A 22,030-nucleotide genomic window follows, 5' to 3' on the forward strand; every position below is an offset into this window, starting at 1 on the left:
CCTGGAGAAGGAAATGATAACCCACTCCAGTATTCTTGCCTGGAAAATTCCATGGGCAGAGCATTCTGGCAGACTGCAGTCCATGGGTCACAAGAGTCGGACACGACTGAGCCGCATAAATGTTACTCAGCCACTTATACACTGAGGGAGAGTTCAGTTCAGTCGCTCAGTCGTGTCCGACTCTTTGTGACCCCATGAATCCCAGTACACCAGGCCTCCCTGTCCATCACCAACTCCCGGAGTTTACTCAAACGCGTGTCCATTGAGTCAGTGATGCCATCCAGTCATCTCATCCTCTGTCGTCCCCTTCTCCTCCTGCCCTCAATCCCTCCCAGGATCAAGGTCTTTTCCAGTGAGTCAACTCTTTGCATGAGGTAGCCAAAGTATTGGAGTTTCAGCTTTAGTATCAGTCCTTCCAATGAACACCCAGGAATAATCTCCTTTAGGATGGACTGGTTGGATCTCCTTGCAATCCAAGGGACTCTCAAGAGTCTTCTCCAACACCACAGTTCAAAAGCATCAATTCTTCGGTGCTCAGCTTTCTTCACAGTCCAACTCTCACATCCATACATGACCACTGGAAAAACCATAGCCTTGACTAGATGGACCTTTGTTGGCAAAGTAATGTCTCTGCTTTTTAATATGCTATCTAGGTTGGTCATAACTTTCCTTCCAAGGAGTAAGTATCTTTTAATTTCATGGCTGCAATCACCATCTGCAGTGATTTTGGAGCCCCCCAAAATAAAGTCAGCCACTGTTTCCACTGTTTTCCCATCTATTCGCCATGAAGTGATGGGACCAGATGCCATGATCTTAGTTTTTTGAATGTTGAGTTTTAAGCCAACTTTTTCATTCTCCACTTTCACTTTCATCAAGAGGCTTTTGAGTTCCTCTTCACTTTCTGCCATAAGGTGGTGTCATCTGCATATCTGAGGTTATTGATATTTCTCCTGGCAATCTTGATTCCAACTTGTGCTTCTTCCAGCCCAGCGTTTCTCATGATGTACTCTGCATATAAGTTAAATAAGCAGGGTGACAAAATACAGCCTTGATGTACTCCTTTTCCTATTTGGAACCAGTCTGTTGTTCCATGTCCAGTTCTAACTGTTGCTTCCTGACCTGCATATAGGTTTCTCAAGAGGCAGGTCAGGTGGTCTGGTATTCCCAATCTCTAATGGAGTGAATTCTTAAGGAAACAAAGCAACAATTATGTAGGTCTCTGATAAATACAATGAATACTTTAGGTTGTCCTTGAAGGTAAATAAAGTGGAAAATTACATATTACCATTAAAATGACTGTGTTCTACATCCATTGAAGTTCCTGGGATATAATTGGAGAGAATACCAAAATAAATACTGAAAGGTATAAATCAAAGGAATGGTATTCATATTATTAAGTAGGTGGCCTTCCCTGGGAGTTCAGAGGTTCAGAATCCACCTTGCAACACAGGGGATGTGGGTTCAATCCCTAGTCAGGTAACTAAGATCCCACATACCATACTAGAGAGTCTATATGCCACACTGAAAGATCCTGTATGACACAATGACAATCTTCCATGCTGCAACTAAGAAAGAACTGGTGGAACCAAATAAATAAATTTTATTTATTTATTTTTTTAAAAAGTGGACTGGAATCTGGATGAATCTCAATGTATAAAGAAATATTCTAACCCAGAACCAGGAATCTGAGAGTCCCACAACCTGTACAGAAAAACTGATCTATTCTCTGCACCAGACCACCCTGACTTCTATACATTATTTTCTACACAACCAAAAGGGTTTCCTGGGTGGCTCAGATAGTAAAGAATCTGCCTGCAAGGTGGGAGACCTGGGTTTGATCCCTGGGTTGGGAAGATTCCCTGGAGGAGGGCATGGCAACCCACTCCAGTATTCTTACCTGGAGAAGCCCCATGGACAGAGGAGCCTGGCTACCGTCCACGGGGTCACAGAGAGTTGGACACAACCGAGGTACTAAACACAGCACAGCACAGAAATGACTGAAGTCAAAACAGAAAGCCTTCTGGCGCTGAAGCAGTGGAGACACAGGAAAACGAGGCCATTGGCTGCAACCCTGGGCCTGCCCATCTTGTTGCCGATTTTTCCAGGGATCAGCTGAAGTTGCCCCCACATGCCATCGGGCTGTGAGGCACTGAAATACCTGGTGTTGATGAGGCAGAGACCACCAACCTCTCACTGGTCTTGGGACCCAGGTCTCTGAAGGTGAAGGGTCAAAGCCTCACCTCCCAACACCGCCTTGGGTCTGTTTCTTATTACAAAATAATTTCCAGAAGGAGAGAAAGCATGGGCCTGGGTTTCCAGGAACAGCATGGAGATAAAAAGGCCCCGAGGAGGGAAAGCATGGCCTCCATGCAGCATCTCTTCAGGGCTGAGAGTGAGAAGGGCTGTGGGATCAGGAGGAATGCAGCCATCTCCCCATCCCAGCCCTAGGTCAACTGTGACTGTCAGAGGGACCCAGCCACTCGTCAGAGGACACAAGCTTCTTGTGAGGAGACAGGAGGAAACACGGTATCTGCCACCAGAAGGGCTGCTGCCTTTCAGGAGCCACTGGCTGGAGCCTTAGGCAGCCCAGTCCCCTAAGAGGAGAGGTGCAAACCACATCCATGGACCTGAGGTGAAGGACCACCATTAAAAATAAATAAGAAACTTCAAATGTGTAAATCCGATATAAGTCAAACCATATGGCATAAAACGAAAATGCTTTCTCCCCACGCGTTTGCTCACATTGCTTTCTACTAGATTTTATCCACAGGGAAGTATTAACACACCTTAGGCCTGTGGCGCTCCTCCCCTGATCCGTAACCCGGATAACAGGAGCGGCTCGACCATCCTGCCACAGTTCTTGCAGCTCTGCATGTGAGAGAAGGTCGTGTGTGCAGAAGTGCTAAAGTTCAGGGCTAACACCTCATCCATTAGCGGCCTTCCACGCCGAACAGTCATTTTTCAGGCAAGTAATAAAGTAGCCTGAAAAACAAGTGTTTCAGTGTTTGCTCCAAATGAGGCGGTGACCGGGGGACCGTCTGCCCTGACATCATTTCTGACGTGGTCAGTGTGAGTTTGGTATCTGATTAGGGCTCCCGCCACTGTGGTGCCAGACTCCCCCTTGAAGTGAGGTGGTGAAGGGAAATTAATGTCCGAGAAACCAGAAGGTGAGAGCGTCGGCGGCAGGGTTCTTTTGGAGAACTTCAGCTGGACTTGCCTTTGAGCCTCAGAAGAGACTCTTTTGAAACTATTTATGGAGTCTGGTAGTAGGTAAAGAAGAGCTTCCAGCAGGAATCTCAGTCAGCATTAGAACTAAAGGTGACCTGAAGGGTGTAGATATGTTGCAGTGACATTTGTGTACAAATGTGGTCAAATAGCTGACTCACTGAAAGGATGCTCTGCGTCTCCCAGGAAACCAAACCAGCTTATCCCTTTATCCCTAAAGGCCGAATTTTCACTTGGCTGAGCCCTTGACACACCACCTGGTTCTGCAGACTCAACCTCTCTCACTGTTAATTTATTTACCTTAAACAATAAGAGAAATTCTGTATACTTCACTGATGCATGGGAAAATTGGATAGAAAAATACCAAAATGTGTTTTGAGATTGTTTGATGAAAGGATGATATATATACTTAGGTGCTATTTCTGTAATGTGTTCTTTTCTCCCCCTCCTCTTCCTGGCCTGTCAGCTGCTACACACATAAAACTTACCACAACTCCTAACCCTTTTTATTTCCACTTTCCAGGCAAACTTTTGGATCTGTAGATGGAAGACGTTGTGGTGTACCTTTGCTTTATTCAATTGAGGCAATGCACACAGGAGAATTCTGCAGACCTTAAAGTCAGACAGAAATATCAGTTACTATTCTCTTTTTTTTAATTTTGAAAATATAGTATGAGAATGCATCCTTTACATCAGACAAATCTGGACTTGAATCTTGGCTTTGCCACTCACACATATGTATAGCATATGTACACACACACATGCAGTCACACATGCACATATGTGTGAACAAATAAAGTCACACATATGTACACACGAGCACAGATGCTCCCACTCATGCATCACTTTGGGGCCAGAAGACTGGGTGTGAATCCTTCTGTGTGACCATGAATAAGAGACTAAATGTCTGTGTTTTAAATGTCCTCATTTGTAAATCAGGAATAATAAGAGTACCCATCTCACACCCTTACAAGGTAGTTGTAAAGAATAACCCAGCAAGCTACTCAAAACATGCTTTGTGGTTGTTGTTTTTCAGTCACTAAGTCGTGTTGGACTCTTTGAGACCCCATGGACTCTAGGACACGAGGCTCCCCTGTTCTCCACTATCTCCCCGAGTTTGCTCAAATCCATATCCTTTGAGTCAGTGGTGCTATCTAACTATATGCCACACTCTTCTCCTTTGCTCTCAATCTATCCCAGCATCATAGTCTTTTCCAATGAGTCAGCTCATTGCATCAAGTGGCCAAAGTATTGGAGCTTCAACTTCAGCCTCAGTAGTCTTTCTGATGAGTATTCAGGGTTGGTTTTCTTTAGGACTGACTGGTTTGATCTCCCTGCAGTGCAAGGGACTCTCAAGAATCTTCTCCAGCACCACAATTTGAAAGCATCAATTCTTTAGCTCTCAGCCTTACTTGGCACATAGTAAATACTACATATTTATTTGCCATTAACATTAAGGGAAGAAACTACACACAGTTAGTAGAGAGAATTCTTTCCCAGCATGACTTTTAATGCACTTTTCCATGTGTGAAAGGGAGAATGAAACATCTTATGTGAATTCATAAACTTTTTAATGAGTCAGGTCATCTTAATAATGCACTTGGAAAAGCTGTGGCATTTTCATAGGAAATGTCAAGTTTTCCTGGTTTACCCACAGGGAGGGTCAGGCCTGTGCTCCAGTGACTTTCAGGAGAAATAAGAGATGGCAAACACTGTGTAAATGCCTCAAGGTTTGTTTCGAGCTGTTCTCCTAAGAGTTTAATGGAGGCAATTGTCTACCTTCTCAGAAATCTGGGGGATTGGGTGGAGCCTTTCATTGAGAAAGAAAATAGTTTAATTTTACTGTGCATGGTTTTAAAACCTACTTTCTTGAATGATGGAATATGCACACTCACCATTCTTGTTGCTGCTCTGTTTCCCAGCATACCAACCCCTTTGTACAGCTGTGTTATATTTAGAGTTGTATTAGGCTCATTCAACTGTTTAAAAATATTAATTATTCTCATATTCTAAGTATGATGAACTTTGGAAAGATAAATAGACCTTGATCTGGACTTTTGGGCTGTATCATCAGCCTTTTGGAGGTGCTAAGAGTGAGGAATGTGTACTGAGTTGTATAACTAATGGCGATTTAGAGAAGCACTAACACCCATGGTAACAACCTTGGTGATTAATTCTGAGTTGCTCTTCATCACAGCCCATCCTAATTGATTTCCAACAAGCTTGAAGAGAGATATTCTATCAACTTGTAGTGAAACTTCTTATTTGTGTTAAAAATAATGCTCCTTTGACTTACAGGACGTCATGCTGGCTCTGTATCAGAGTTCAATATGGAAACCTTTACATCCTGATTTCTTTTCTTTTTTTTTTTTTTTTGATGTGGACCATTTTTGAGGTCCTTATTGAATTTTTTACATTTCTTCTTCTTCTTCTTTTAATGTTTTGGGTTTTTGGCCATGAGGCTTGTGGGATCTTAGCTCCTCAACCAGGGATCAAACCCGCACCTTCTGCATTGGAAGTGTGGAGTCTTAACCCCTGGACCAGCAGGGAAGACCCACGCCCCTTTGATTTCTAATTAGAAATTTATTTCTGCATCTTCTCTCCTCTAGAACCTACTGTTAAAGGCCTTCCTTAAAGGTTAGCAATCCTTCACTTTGACTCAGTGAGATATGGTTTGCCTGCCTTCCAACAAATGCACATTTTTAGTCACATCATAAACTCATCAACTGCTTCTGATTTTATCAAACAGTATGAGCCATTCAAAATTTTCACATAAATACAATAAATACTTACATTTACACAATTGACCTTCTCTTTTTTTAAGATACTCCCACCAAAAAGTTTGCTATAAAATGCTTTCAGAAAAACTTTGGACTTACACTAGATTATAACTTGAACATTTATATTCAAATAAAATTTTAAAAACTGTTTAAGTGGGAATAAATAATGGATAGGAAAATAATTTTTGGATCACCTATCTTAGGCAGCACTCTTTGAGTTATTTTACTTAAATCTCTGTAACAAGCACGTGAGAGATTAAGTTATAAAGATAAGGAAACCAAGGAACTGTTGAAAGTCAGGATATTGAATCCATTATGATAGGCACTGGAAAAATAAAAACTCTGATTCCCATCTTCAAAGATGGGAATTTAATTGGAATGAGAAGACGCACAATCTTCGATAACCACACAATGGTACAGACATAAAAACAACTAGGTTGGTTCTCATTTATGGAAAACTTCCTAGAAGAGACATGAATAAAACCTCAAAGATGGGCAGGAATATACTGTGAGGAGGCAGACTCTATCACCTGCTTGGGGGTGGTGTTCAGCATACTGCATTCAGGTGATGGTAGGAAGGTCCCCTCACTAGTGCTAAGTCACTTCAGTTGTGTCTGCCTCTTTGCAGCCCCATGGACTGTAGCCTGCCACACTCTGTCCATGGGATTTCCCAGGCAAGAATACTGGAGTGGGTTGTCATGCCCTCCTCCAGGGTATCTTTCAGACCCAGGTATCGAACCTGTGTCTTTTACATCTCTTGCATTGGCAGGCAGGTTCTTTATGACTAGCGCCACCTAGGAAGAGCCCCAACTAGAGATGGGCTCAAATCAAAGAGCTATGAGAGGGTGGAGGGTATCTGACCAGTTTGATCAGAATTGGAAGGGTAGGGAGGAAGTTTGGACTTAATGATTAAAAAAAATACAATATTAGAATTTTAAGAGCACTGAAATTATCATAATGGTGGAAGCATTTAAAAATATGGTGGGGGGAATTTCCTGGTGGTCCTGTGTCTAAGACTCTGTTTTCACTGCTGGGCCTGAGCTTGTTCTCTGGTGGGAGAACTAAGATCCCACAAGGCATGCGGTTAAAAACAAGAGAAAAGAAACATTAAAAATATCGTGGGGCCAAAAGGGACTATGAATGATGATACAGTTTTACAGTTGGAGGACAATTGGGATAATTTAGGCTTGAGGTGATAAAATCTTGTTGAAGATGATAGTACACATGTGGGGAAATGGAATCTGGTGATTTATTAAAATTATGAGATCTAAGGGAAAGTTTCCGTGATAATTTTTTGATTTGGAAAAGTGGTTTTTCAATTTACTTGATTTTAGAGAAAGACCATATTATCTAATCCAATTGGTACTGGTGTTTGGTTGCATAAGATGATAACTTGACTTTAAACATATAGACCTTTCACATTTTCTTTTCTTTTTGTTTTTTAAAGACTTTTTTTTTTTTTAAAGGGGACCATTTAAAAAGTCTTTATTGAATTTGTTACAACATTGCTTTTCTTTTGTGTTTTGGTTCTTTTTTTTTTTTGCCACAAGGCATATGGGATCTTAGCTTCCCAACCAGGGATCAAATCTGCATCCTCTGCATTGAAAGGCAAAGTCCTAACCACCAGACCACTAGGGAAGTCTTCCACACTTTCTTCTGGAGAATTTTCAGTTCAACAGAGAGTAAATGCCAAGTCTAACAGTTTTTAAATTTGCAGCAAAATTGAAGCAGCAAGCAGATGAGACATGAGATAGAATTTGATATTATAAGGCAAAAGTTTTAAAACGTATTTAAGAGGAGGAGAGAACAAGATGGTAAGGAAGTAGGTGGATGTGGAGTATGTCTCTCTCCATGGATGCATCAGGTATATACCTTCAGACACAGAAGTGCCTGCAGAACACCTGCTGAGAGTGGACAGGAGTACCTGACCAGTGGAAAAGAATATATAGAACCACGCAAAACTCGGTAGGATGAAGAAACGATGGGGAAAAACAGGATTGTTAGTAGGACAGGACCTGCCCTTGGCTGGTGGGGGAACTGAAGCAGGGGTATGATCCAGGCAATTGTCTGAGTCAGAGGAGAAACATTTAAGGCTGAGAGTGAAACAGCTGATCTGTAGCAGCCTAAATAGAATGGGAATCAGACAACCCTTGCCGCAGCCATACACACCCTGGGGAAGGAATGCTGCTCCCCTGAAAGGCAGAGTTGCTGGGAGCTGGAGTTTAGGGATGTGGAGAAATCCCAGGGCAAGGGCTGCTGTTGACTGCAGAGAGACTAGTCAAGGGGATGTGAGGCAGGAGATTGTGGGCGGAAATGCCTGTGGAGGAAAGCTGGGCAGCCATGGAAGCAAGGTGATACTGCTGAGTCATGTGTAGGGGGTGGACCCAGCACCAGAGACTCTCTCTCCCCACACATGCCAGCATCGGCAGCTGAACAACAGACAGGTTGGCCCACCAAAGGCCTGACACAGTGAACTACAGAGTAGGAACCCACCCAGGGTGCCCCTTTAAGTGCCTGGCGTGCCAACTTACAGAGTAGGATTCTGGCCAGGGTGACCCCTCTATGTGCCTGACACGTTGAACAACAGAGAAGGACTCCAGGCAAGGGAACACTCTAAGTGCCTCAACAGGCGGAGTTACAGAGAAAGACTGGCCAAAGAGGCCTTCTGATAACCAGCTACAAGAGGCTTGAAAAAAGACTCTGATAGGGCATAACTCCTGCGACAGAGGTAGTCCGTGTCCCTGCACACTTGGTGCCGCCATGGTCCCCGCAAGCCAAGCAGCTGCACTACTTTCATGCTCAACTCTTACTGGGGCAGAGCTGCCACAGGCAAAAGTCTTGTGTCTGTGTGTACAGGGTCACTTTGGTCATGTCTGGCTCTTTGTGACCCTGTAGAATGTGACCTACCAGGCTTCTCTGTCAGGGAGGAGGGTTCTCCAGGCAAGAATACTGGAGCGTACTGGCCAATACTGGTTGCCATACCCTTCTAGAGCACTTTATTTCCTGCTGCCCTAGCCACCAACTCCCCTGAGTACCTGGTGCTGCCAGAACCCCTGCGACCCAAGCAGCTGCACTACCTCCACACCTGGCCCTCACGGGGCAAACCCAAGTCCTCCAGGGCAGTTGAAGGAGCAAACCCCAGTGGACGACCAATATGCAGAGGTGGAAATAAAACCACATTTGAAATCCAGGGGCAGTGTGACTAAGAAAGACCCAAAACCGTCCCATTAGCTATACAACCTGCAGATTAAATCCATATGATCAACTAGGTAGACTCTGTGTCTATGGAATATATAAAAGGTCATTGAGAGTTCCCACAAAAGAAAATGCACTACTTCTGATAGCTGTGGACATTGGAGGCAAGAACACAGAGGAGTAGGACCAGATTAGAATCTGAGCTGCCCCCACATCAGGTCTAGAGATCAGCACAGTGTTGCAGGGCATCCTAGGGAGGTGAGGTGGACTGTGACTCTCAGCGAAGGAAAGGACTCTGCTAGCAGTGACTCAAAAAAAAAAAAAAAATTTTTTTTTTATTATTATTTTTATTCTATAGAATCTTTTGGATTTTTTTTCTTTTCCTTCCCCTTGCCTTGGTTGTAGTTGTCAATTTTATTGGCACTATGAAATCCAATTAAGCTTTTGAGCTTTTTTTATTCCCCCAGTCACATTTTTTATTGTTGTTATAAACATCTGCCTCTACATTGGGCTTTTACAGTTCTATGACGTTTTCCTTTTTTTTAATCTTTTTTTTTCTTTTAATTCTAATTTTTTAAACCTATTATTATTTTTTCTACATTTATTCCTTGTTTGCTTTTCCTACTATACTTTTCCCCTTGCAGTTAATCTTTAATTATATAAATCTCTTTATCTACCTCTATTTAACTTTCATATCTATTCTTTCTTTCTTTTCTTTCTCCCCTTTCCTCTCAACATATTTGTCAGTTTTATTTTCATTATTTTATTCCCCAGTTGGCACCTTGCTTTAGTTTTGTTTTCCAGTTTGTGCTTTAGTTAGTTTTGTTCTTAACTGGTAAATATAATTTTTGATTCCCTTTGTTCACTGTGTCAGCCTACCATATTTTATTTTTGTTGGGCCATTTCAACTTTGCTCATGAGTGTATATGTATATGTGTATATTCCATTATTTTAATTATTATTTGCCTGATTTTGTAACTGCCATTTGTCTGGGGTTCATCTTTGGTTTCTCATTTTTGGATATGTGTTTTAATCTCACTTAATGCCATAACAAACCACTAGTGGAATCTTCGTTCCTGAACACAAGCCCTGAGCCTTTAGAGTAGGAGCACTGACTCCAGGACCCTAGACTACCAGAAAACTAACCCTAAGGAGTATCAAATAGTGAGAACTCACACAAAGGAAACCACTTGAATAGAAGACCAGCATCACCCAACCACCAGTAGCACCCTGTGCAGGACACCTCATCTAAACAACAAACAAAACAAATACAAACCCAGTCATCAGCAGACAGGATCACCACCTAGCTCAGCCTGTCCATCAGAGGAAAAACAGACAAACAAAAACTCAGCACAAACCTCATATCCTGTATGAAGCTTACACAAACCCCTGGAGCAACCATGGGAAGGCAGAAACCAAAAGGAAGAAAAAAATTCAACCTTGAAGCCTGGGAAAAGGAGACCTCAAACAGAATAAGTTAAAAAAAAATAATGAAAAGGCAGAGAAATAATAAACAAATGAAGGAACAAACTAGAAACACAGAAGTCCAAATAATGAAGAGGAAATAGGCAAACTACCTGAAAAAGAATTCAGAATAATGGTAGTAAAGATGATCAAAAACTTTGAAAACAAAATGGAGAAAATTCAAGACTCAATTAAGAAAGACCTAGAAGAATTAAAGAATAAACATGCAGAGGCAAACAGCACAATTACTGAAATTAAAACTACTCTAGAGGGAATCAATAGCAGAATATCTGAAGCAGAAGAATGAATCAGTGAGCTGGAAGTTAAAATGATGGAAATAGCTTCTGAATAGCAGATAAATTAAAAAGAATGAAAAGAACTGATGACAGTCTCAGAGACCTCTGCTACTGCTGCTGCTAATTCGCTTCAGTCGTGTCCAACTCTGAAACCCCATAGACAGCAGCCCACCAGGCTCCTCTGTCCCTGGGATTCTCTAGGCAAGAATACTGGAGTGGGTTGCCATTCCTTTCTCTGGGACAATATCTAATGCATCAACATTCGAATTATAGGGGTCCTAGAAAAAGAAGAGAAAAAGAAAGGGTATGAGAAAATTTTGCAGAGATTATAGTTGAGAATTTCCCCAACACGGAAAAGGAAATAGTCAATCAAGTCCAAGAGGCACAAAGAATCCCATACAGGATAAACCCAAGGAGAAACATGCCAAGACACATACTAATCAAACTAACAAAGACTAAACACAAAGAAAGAATATTAAAAGCAGCAAGGGAGAAGCAACAAGTAACATACAAGGGAAACCCCATACGCTTAACAGCTGATCTTTCAGCAGAAACTCTGCAGGCCAGAAGGGAATGGCAGGATATATTTAAAGTACTGAAAGGGGAAAATCTACAACCAAGATTACTGTACCCAGAAAGGCTCTAGTTCAAAATTGATGAAGAAATAAAGAGCTTTTCAGACAAGCAAAAGGTAATAGAATTCAGTACCACCAAACCAGCTTTACAACAAATGTTAAAGGGACTTATATAGTCAAGAAATACAAGAGAAAAAAAAAATCAACAAAATCAACCCTGAACAATTAGAAAATGGCAATAGGAACATATATATCAATAATTACTTTAAATGTAAATGGATTAAACGCTCCAACCAAAAGACACAGACTGGCTGAATGAATACAAAAACAAGACCCATATATATGTTGTCTACAAGAAACTCACTTCAGACCTCAAGACACATATAGACTGAAAGAGAGAGGGTGGAAAAGTATATTCCATGCAAATGGGAAGCAAAAGAAAGCTAGAGTAGCAATCCTCATATCAGACAAAATAGATCTTAAAATAAAGAAGATTACAAGAGATAAGGAAGGACACTACATAATGAGCAAGGGATCAATCCAAGAGGAAGACATAACAGCAGTAAATATCTATGCACCCAACATAGGAGCACCTCAATATATAAGACAAACACTAACAGACGTAAAAGGAGAAATTGATGGCAACACAATAATAGTAGGAGACTTTAACACCCCACTCACACCAATGGACAGATCATCCAAACAGAAAATTAATAAGGAAACACAAGTCTTAAATGATACATTAGATGAGATGGATATCATTCAAATCTTCAGGACATTCCGTCCAAATGCAGGAGAATACACCTTCTTCTCAAGTGCACATGGAACATTCTCCAGGATAGACCACATCTTGGGTCACAAATCAAACCTCAGTAAATTCAAGAAAATTGAAATTGTATCATACATCTTCTCTGACCATAACACTATGAGACTAGATAACAATTACAAGAATAAACCTGTAAGAAACACAAACACATTGAGATTAAACAACACGTGTCTAAATAAGAAATAGGTTACTGAAGAAATCAAAAGGGAAATAAAGTAATTTCCAGAAACAAATGACAATGAAAACATGACAACTCAAAACCTATGAGATGCAGCAAAAGCAGTTCTAAAGGTGAAGTTTATAGCAATACAATCTTACCTCAAGAAACAAGAAAAACATCAAATAGACAACCTAGCTTTATACCTAAAACAGCTGGAAAAAGAAGAACCCAAACCCCCCAAAATTAGTAGAAGAAAAGAAATCATAAAGATCCAAGCAGAAATAAATGAAAGAAACAATAGTAAAGATTAATAAAACTAAAAGCTGGTTCTCTGAGAAGATAAACCAAATTCACAAACCTTTCCAGATTCATCAGGGAAAAAAAGAGAGAAGAATCAAATCAATAAAATTAGAAATGAAGAAGGAGAGGTTGCCACTGACAATGCAGAAATACAAAGGATTAGAAGAGACTATTATGAACAACTATATGGCAATAAAATGGATAACTTGCAAGAAATGGACACATTCTTAGAAAAGTTCAATCTTCCAAGACTGAACCAGGAAGAAATAGAAATTATGAACAACCCAATTACAAGCACTGAAATTGAAGCTGTGATCAAAAATCTCCCAGAAAACAAAAGCCCAGGACCAGATAGCTTCACAGGAGAATTCTATCAAACATTTAGAGAAGAGCTAATGCTTATCCTTCTAAAACTCTTTCAAAAAGTTGCCAAGGAAGGAACACTTCCAAACTCATTCTATGAGGTCACCATCACCCCGATACCAAAACCAGACAAAAAAAGAAAACTACAGGCCAATATCACTAATGAACAACATAGATGTAAAAATCCTCAACAAAATTTTAGCAAACAGAATTCAACAACACATCAAAAAGTTCATACACCATGATCAAGTTGGGTTTACTCCAGGAATGCAAGGATTCTTCAATATATATAAATCAATCAATGTGATACACCACATTAACAAATTGAAAGATAAAAAGCATATTATCTCAATAGACGCAGAAAAACCCTTTGACAAAATTTAGCACCCACTTATGATTAAAACACTTCAAAAAATGGGCATAGAAGGAACCTACCTCAACATAGTAAAGGCTATATATGATAAGCCTACAACAAACATTCTGAATGGTTAAAAACTGAAAACATTTCCTCTAAGATCAGGAACAAGACAAGGGTGTCCATTTTCACCACTATTATCCAACATAGTTCTAGAAGTCCTAGCTACAGCAATCAGAGAAGAAAAAGAAATAAAAGCAATCCAGATCAGAAAAGAAGGAGTAAAGGTATCACTGTTTGCAGATGACATGATACTGTACACAGAAAACCCTAAAGATAGTATTAGAAAATTACTAGAGGTAATCAGTGAATTTAGCAAAGTTGCAGGATACAAAATCAATACACAGAAATCACTTGCATTTCTATATACTAGCAAAGAAAAATCAGAAAGAGCAATTAAGGAATCAATCCCATTCACCATTGCAAGAAAAAGAATTAAATATCTAGGAATAAACTTACCTCCCTAAGGAGATGAAAGAACTGCACACAGAAAATTAAGACACTAATGAAAGAAATCAAAGATGACATAAACAGATGGAGAGATAGTTCATATTCCTGGGTAGAAAGAATCAATATTGTAAAAATGACTATACTACCAAACACAATTCACAGATTCAATGTGACCCCTAGCAAATTACCAATGACATTTCTCACAGAACTAGAACCAAAAATTTCTCAGTTCATATGGAAACACAAAAGATCCCAAATAGCCAAAGCAGCCTTAAGAAAGAAGAATGGAGCTAGAGGAATCAATCTTCCTGGCTTCACATTATACTTCAAAGCTACAGTCATCGAAGCTGCAGTATGGTACTGGCACAAAAACAGAAATATAGACCAAATGGAACAAGATAGAAAGCCTGGAAATAAACCCATGCACCTATGGGTACCTTATCTTTGACAAAGGAGGCAAGAATATACAATGGGGTAAAGACAGCCTCTTCAATAAATGGTGCTGGGAAAACTGGACAGCTGCATGTAAAATAATGAAATTAGAATACTTCCTAACACCATACACAAAGATAAACTCAAAAAGGGTGTAAGACCTAAATATAAGACCAGAAAGTATAAAATTCTTAGAGGAAAACATAGGCAGGAACACTCAATGACATAAATCAAAGCAAAATCCTCTATGATCCACCTTCTAGAGTAATGGAAATAAAAACAAACAAGTGGGACCTGATTAAACTTAATAGCTTTTGCACAGCAAAGGAAACTATAAGCAAAGTGAAAAGACAGGCCTCAGAATGGGAGAAAATAACAGCAAATGAAACAACTGACAAATGATTAATTTCCAAAGTATACAAGCAACTCATACACCTCAATGCCAGAAAAACAAACAACCCCATCCAAAAGTGGGGAAAAACCTAAACAGAAATTTATCCAAAGACATACAGATGGCTAACAAACACAGAAACACGAAATAAATAGATCTTTCTAATTTCCTAAATAAATGAAGTTAAGCTGAAAAATTGTCACTACTTTCCTTGAAGTCATCCATCAGATGGACAAAAGCAAAGACTCCAATGAAGCATAAGATAGTCACTCCAAAGCTGTCTTTGGACATGGTATCCTTCTATCTTTTCTCCCACCTCACTTCCTTTCAAGCCTAAGACTTTCATTGATAGATCTGAATGGCAGAGCCTTGGTCATATGTCAGCTCCGACCGCAAGGCAGGCTGGTTAAGTCCATTCCTGGCTTCCACTTTGGCGTGCCATGTCCATAAATTAGAAAGGACCTGAAAATAAGTTGTTAAAATTACCAATTCTCACAATTGAACACTATCACTGATTTCAAATCATGTCATCTCACGCCAGAATGAATTCTTTTCAAGGGTGCATACATGCATGGTTGCTCAGTTGTGTCCAGCTCTTTGCAACGTCAGGCACTGTAGCCCACCAGGCTCTTCTGTACATGGTATTTCCTAGGCAAGAATACTGAAGCGGGTTGCCATTTCCTTCTGCAGGGGAATTTTCTGAGCCCAGAGATCCAACCCACGTTTCCTGCATTGGCAGGCGGATTCTTTACCACTGAGACACCTGGCAAGCCTTTTCAAGAGTAGAGGGCTTAAATGTGAATATCTCAACTCTCTATTTTAAAATATAACCAAATTCAGTAGGCTTAAATATCTAAAAAGAGATAGAAGGAACCTTGTGTGTGTTCATCATGGAAGATCATCCCTACCACAGTTCATCTTTCAAGTGCCTTTATGTGATAATCATATTCCATAAAGTGTTTTATAGAATGAATAATTCACAAAAGTCCTTTTTAGTGGGTAATATTTCATTTAGTGAGTGTCTGGATGGTCATTTACAGCTTTTAGGTCTCTCAGAGATTTTTAATTATGACAGGATGGGCACTGTGCAAAGTAATGTCGAAACCCAGCCATACATTACTTGTACTTAAGAGGTAGGGGAGTCTGGAACTGAGTACTTTAGCTGATAAAGTGCACATTTTTCACCCACCAGACCTCAGCTCCACTTGTCTCTGATTCCTTCAAATTAATTTAGTTCTATCAACGATGCTACCATTAGTTGATAATCCAGGAGGCAATAGATGCCATGAATATTTCACCCTTCATCAGCTTCTTGGTGTCTCTGAATATGGGCCGAATATAAAAAGGAGACTGACTACCTTTAGCTTTAGCTCAGAAATTGTACAAATTTGGTGAATTGTTAACAGTTTTGAGCAGGACCTAGGAGAGAGTTGGGGTGATTATTCTGATTTTAATAAGGGAAAAATATTAGCATATTAACTAAAGTGTCCCACAGTCACTGAATTGAGGATTAATTTGTTTCTAATACTAATTTTGTGAGGATACAAATTACTTTTGGAGTTCAGTGTTCTGTGTTTGCCTCCCACTCAGTCCTAGAAAGTCCCTCAAGTTAGAATGAAAGTCTAATATCTAGTGTGTGCATGCTCAGTCGCTCAGTCATGTCTGACTCTTTGTGACCCCGTGGACTGTAACCCACTAGACTTCTCTGTCCATGGGATTTCCCAGGCAAGAATACTGGAGTGGGTTGCCATTTCCTTCTCCAAGGGATCTTTCCAACCCAGGGATTGAACTCACATCTCCTGCATTAGTAGGTGGATTCTTTACCACTGAACCACCTAGGAGGTCGTACAATTTCTGCAGTGTTTAGCATATAGTTTATGCTTAACGTATGGGAGTGGGGTTGAGGTAGGACCCAAGATCTCATGTCTATGAGGACCAGATTGATCCACTAAGAATTCTATAAAAGAGGATTTGGGAGTTAATGATCAAACAAAAGGATACAAGAATTAAAACTCTGAAAAGAGAATATAAAAAGCTTTCCAGGAGTACCTCATATAGACAGGAAGCTCATGAAGAAATAAGAAATAATCAGATGTCTATATTGTTCTCCTGGGTTGCTGATTGGGTGGAAGACTGAGAGTACCCCGCACTTTTGGGTGAGTACTTTTAGGGTCTACTCAAACATCTCCCTGGAGAAGGCAATGGCAACCCACTCCAGTACTCTTATCTGGAAAATCCCATGGACAGAGGAGCCTGGTAAGCTGCAGTCCATGGGGTCTCAAAGAGTTGGACATGACTGAGTGACTGCACTTTCACTTTTCACTTTCATGCATTGGAGAAGGAAATGACAACCCACTCCAGTGTTCTTGCCTGGAAAATCCCAGGGATGGAGGAGCCTGGTAGGCTGCTGTCTATGGGATCGCACAGAGTCAGACACGACTGAAGTGACTTAGCAGCAGCAGCATCAAACATCTCCCAACTCATCCTGGGGAAAACTTATAATAAATTCTCTGAATGAGGGAACTTAGGAAACTAAATGGATGAGGCCACCTTTCCAGGAGTCACAATCAGGGAGGGAGAACTCAGTTGCGAAGACTTTGCAACCTATAACGGACTTCCCAAGTGGCACTGGTGGTAAATAGCCAGTGCAGCAGATGCAAGAGATGAGGGTTTGATCCCTGGTTTGGGAAGATGCCCTGGAGTAGGAAATGGCAACCCACTCCAGTACTCTTGCCTGGAACATCACATGGACAGAGGAGATTTGTGGGCTATGATCCATGGGGCTGCAAAGATACAACTGAGTTGGATACAACTGAGCAACTGAGCATTAGCACTGGGACCTTTAATAACAGGCTTTAAGGACTGAAGGAAGCCCTGTGGTTTACCCTAGTGACACAACCTGGCTGCAGGCCTGAACTTGAGGGGCAAGATGGCATTATTCTCAACCGCAAGCTACACTTAGGCTTATCAGGAGATAATGTGACTCTTGAGGAAGGTCCACACTGGTTGATTGGAACAGGACAAACCCATCATGGCCATGGAGGTTGAGTGAAGAGAAGTTCTACAAGCAGTAGCAGGAAGGGAGGAAATTAAATATCTCCATGGAGTCCACGTGAGCCACTTGGATTCTTTCGGGGAATGGGGGTAGCCTTTGCGGGGGTGGGGGGAAGATCTAAAGATGTTCTGGCCTCCATCCTGAAGACTGGCTATGTTACTATCCTAGCAGACTTATCGACACTATAATTTTACACAAATTTACCCACACTGCCATTTAATTGTGCAGAAAAATGTGTAGCTAATTCATTTTGTCTATAATTAGTCTCTGAAGAGTCCTTAATGGGAATTAAGGCACAGAGAAAAAGTATTTGTTTTTTTTTTTTTTTTCTGTTTCCCATTCAAATTTCTGGAGAAAGATCATGCTATATACTGCCCTGAACCACTTTGAAACATGACCTCACTGGAGTAGTTTTGGTGACTCCCTGAGGTCAGGTAGGGGAAGCCTGGCTGTTCAGCTTCCATGGGCTGCTCTAGATTCAAACTGCAAATGGCCTGGACACCTCCCAGACATTTTCACAGGCCCCTAGGTGGAGCTGGGAAGGTGGATGATTTGCCGAGGAATGGATCTGTTCTTGGACTTGCATTGGTGAAAGCGAGATGGTCCCACTAAAGTCAGGAGTGTGGCCCTCAGTAGAGAGCAGATGGAGAATTTGGGTTGTATCTGGCTTTTTTCTATGCTTCCCCAGAATTTCTTGTGCTCACCTATCTCTGCCTTTTTTCTCCTCCCTGGTGGAAGGAACTAGGGGTTGTCATCTTGTCACCATTGCTGATATACCTTATATCTCACTCGAAAGGACAAAGAATTGTCCTTTAGTGTGATTTCAGCAACATTTACACAAGCCTGTTATGATAATATATAATGAACATAATGAATGTAATCTCCAAAGAGCCCCTAAGACAAGATGCCTCCTTAATAGTTGAAATTTCAAAATAAGAAAATTATGCTTGTCTTGGGACCATAACTTTATCTTTTCTGTTTATCTTCTCTGCTTAGAAATCAGCCTATTTGTACTAAAAATATCTGGATAATGACAATTGCTTTTTAAACATAATTCAAGTCATGAAGAGCTATGAGTGAGAACACGATGTGAACTCTTTTCATCAAAATGAAATTCTACAAACATCTTGGGGGATGAGCTTTGTTGAAATGTCCAGGTCCACTTTTTTCATCTTAAATGATTAAAAGTGAGGAGGCATCTTTAGGGACAATGTAATGATAAAATCATGTTTTAGAATTTTAAACTTTGATATTATTATTAATTCTGATTGCTTAATATGTACAGGTTTACCAAGTAGGGACATATTTATGCAAAATTTGCATCTGGGGAATTCCCTGGCAGTCCAGTGGTTAGGACTCCATGATCTCACTGCTGAGGGCCCAGGTTCAAACCCTGGTTAGGGAACTAGGATCCTGTAAGCCATGCAGCATGGCAAAAAATAAAAAGATTCACATCTGGTCATCAACAAAGCAGGGGGTAGGGTAAGGTGAGTGAGATACCATGATGCTGGTCCTAGTCATCAAAAGGTCAGGTAAATAAGACAAGCTAGAAACAGTCTAGTCTCCCTTAAACTTTCAAGTAATTCTTGCCAAATCTATTAATGGTTAACTGAAAAATATGAAGATGGGAGACTCAGGTTTTAGATAGGAGAGGGATAGGGCCAACACAGAAAGCATTCAGTTTTGACTTGATTGTAAAGGATAACTTTTGGGAAGTCAAAGAGGAGAGATTAAAAGGGATATTTAATTCCCAAAAGCCTTTTTGCAGTACTTGAGATAGTGAATATTTTCTTAGAGAAAGGAAAAAAATTGGTAGAAGTCACGCTAACTTTGTCGGCATGTACACTAAAATTGGAACGATACTGAGAAGATCAGCATTTCCTGAACAAGGGTGATACACAAATTTATGAAGTGTTCCATATCTTTTTGGACTGGGAGTTTGGGGTTAGTAATGGGTTGGCTAGAAAGTTCATTCTGGTTTTTCCATAACATCATATGGAAAATACTGTACAACTTTTTGGCCAGCTGATAGATGCAAATGTAGAATGGATGAACAACAAGATTCTATTGTATAGCACAGGGAACTATATTTAATATCTTGGGATAAACTATAGTGGAAAAGAATATAAAAAGGAATGTATACACCTGTGTATAACTGAGTCATTCCGCTGTACACCAGAAATTAACACAGCATTGTAAATCAACTGAGTGAATGAATGAGTCATGTCTGACTCTTTGCCACCCCATGGACTGTAGCCCTCCAGGCTCCTCTGTCCATCAACTATACTTCAATAAAAATAAATAAATGAAATGAAAAGAAAAAAGTTGATATTGATTAAATATAGAAATGAAATATTTTGGATATATTGAGTTAAATAAAATATATTAATAAAGTAAAAAAAAACCTAGTAAAAGTCATTCTGCTAAAGAGTGTAATTCCCTTGAATCACAACATCCATTTTCTGAACACTTTTTAAGCACATGGCTCGCAAAATAGTTCATAACCTGAAGACTGTGACAGATGGCAGATTCTGAAAACAGAGAAACTCTTAAAAAAAAAAAAACAAACTTGTTGAGCATTTCTCTATGTATTGTTTGCATTATGTTTTTCCTATCTATCCTGCCCCTGGCTGACTTGAATTAGGTAGCAAAGGATATTTGATTATGTTAGATTTCTGCCCTAAGGTTAATGAGTAATATTTGTGATCTGAAACAGCTATATTACATTGATAGTGTCAGGAATGCCTCCAGCTGTGCAAAAAAGGTGTCAAAATGCCAATAACCAAGTGTGTGGGGAAGGTGGTGGGGACTATATCTGGCCACTCAGTGGGCAGGTCATAAACTCTTAATAAGTGGCACTTGGGCTGGGAAAGCCTCATAATTTGTCGACACATGTCTTTCCCTCTGAACCACCAAACCCCATCAACTCACAGCCTGCGGCTTTAACTGTTTCCCTGAGCAAATCTCAAGATATTTCTTTCTGACTTTCCTGTAAATAGATGAAGAGAGGAGTCGCCTTAGCTTTCAAAAGTCTATTTTAAACCCCCAATGCAGCTCATCCATTTTCATCTTTTTAAAAGCAAATTACAGCTATGAATTAAATATCTTTAAAATGACATGCACTGAATCACAAGTTTGCATTTAAACCTCTTGATAAAGATATGAATCTTGAAGGCTTTTAGAACCAGCTCATAAAACTTCTTATTCAGTTACCTTTAAGGCAGCTGCAAAGACTGCCCTGCTTGTCTGGTTTTAAAATGGATTTAAACATTTTTTAAAAATTATTTTTTCCAAGTTAGCATTCATGATAATTTATAAAAATATTTCTTTCTTTCTCTCATTTAATATTTATTGTACCAGGCAGACTTCTAGGATTTGAGTTATTAGTGAAAAGGATAGATGTGTTTGAGAACTGTGTGTGTGTGTGTGTGTGTGTGCTCAGTCACTCACTTGTGTCCAACTCTTTATGACCCAACAGACTACAGCCTTCCAGGCTCCTCTGTCCATGGGATTTCCCAGGCAAGAATACTGGAGTGGGTTGCCATTTCCTTCAGGGGTTCTTCCTGACCCAGGGATCAAACCCGTATCTCCTGCTGTTGCATATCCTGCATTGGCAAGTGAATTCTTTAGCACTGTGCTGTGAGCATAATCCAATAATGGATTTTGGCTAGTTTTATACATGAACTGTTTTCATATCCGTGGAATTTAGTGCAGTCATGAGATTACTGTGATCTTTTGTGAGGGGACAGCCTTGACAATTACTCACATTATTCTTGTCCAGCCACTGTGCATAGCATTTCTTTACTCATCAGAATCAGAATCAAGGGGATAGTCCTTCCTCCTGGTCCTTCACTCTATTACCTGCCAGTCGAATAGTTAATCTGTCTACTACGTCTTGAATAACTACAACTCAGAACCTCCACCATTCTGATCTGGGATGATGCTGGAGAAAAAGAAAATCATAAAAAAGCAAATCTTGATTACTCCCAATGTACTACATTTTCTGTCTCTCGTTTCCTATTTTAGTTTCAGCTATATTGTTACTGGGGCTTCCCTAGTGAAGAATAGGAATTCAGTGGTAAAGAATCAGCCTGCCAATGCAG

General features: G+C 40.3%; 1 non-coding gene across 1 annotated transcript; it reads left to right on the forward strand.

Moving 5' to 3' along the window:
* The first annotated feature begins 19,748 nt into the window (after nt 1-19,748).
* On the forward strand, nt 19,749-19,853 carry LOC113897936. Its single transcript, XR_003512458.1, has one exon. It is a non-coding gene; the product is annotated as a U6 spliceosomal RNA (small nuclear RNA).
* Nucleotides 19,854-22,030: the final 2,177 nt, after the last annotated feature.

This window comes from Bos indicus x Bos taurus, chromosome 8 (genome assembly GCF_003369695.1).
Source record: "Bos indicus x Bos taurus breed Angus x Brahman F1 hybrid chromosome 8, Bos_hybrid_MaternalHap_v2.0, whole genome shotgun sequence".
In the NCBI taxonomy this organism is placed as follows: domain Eukaryota; kingdom Metazoa; phylum Chordata; class Mammalia; order Artiodactyla; family Bovidae; genus Bos; species Bos indicus x Bos taurus.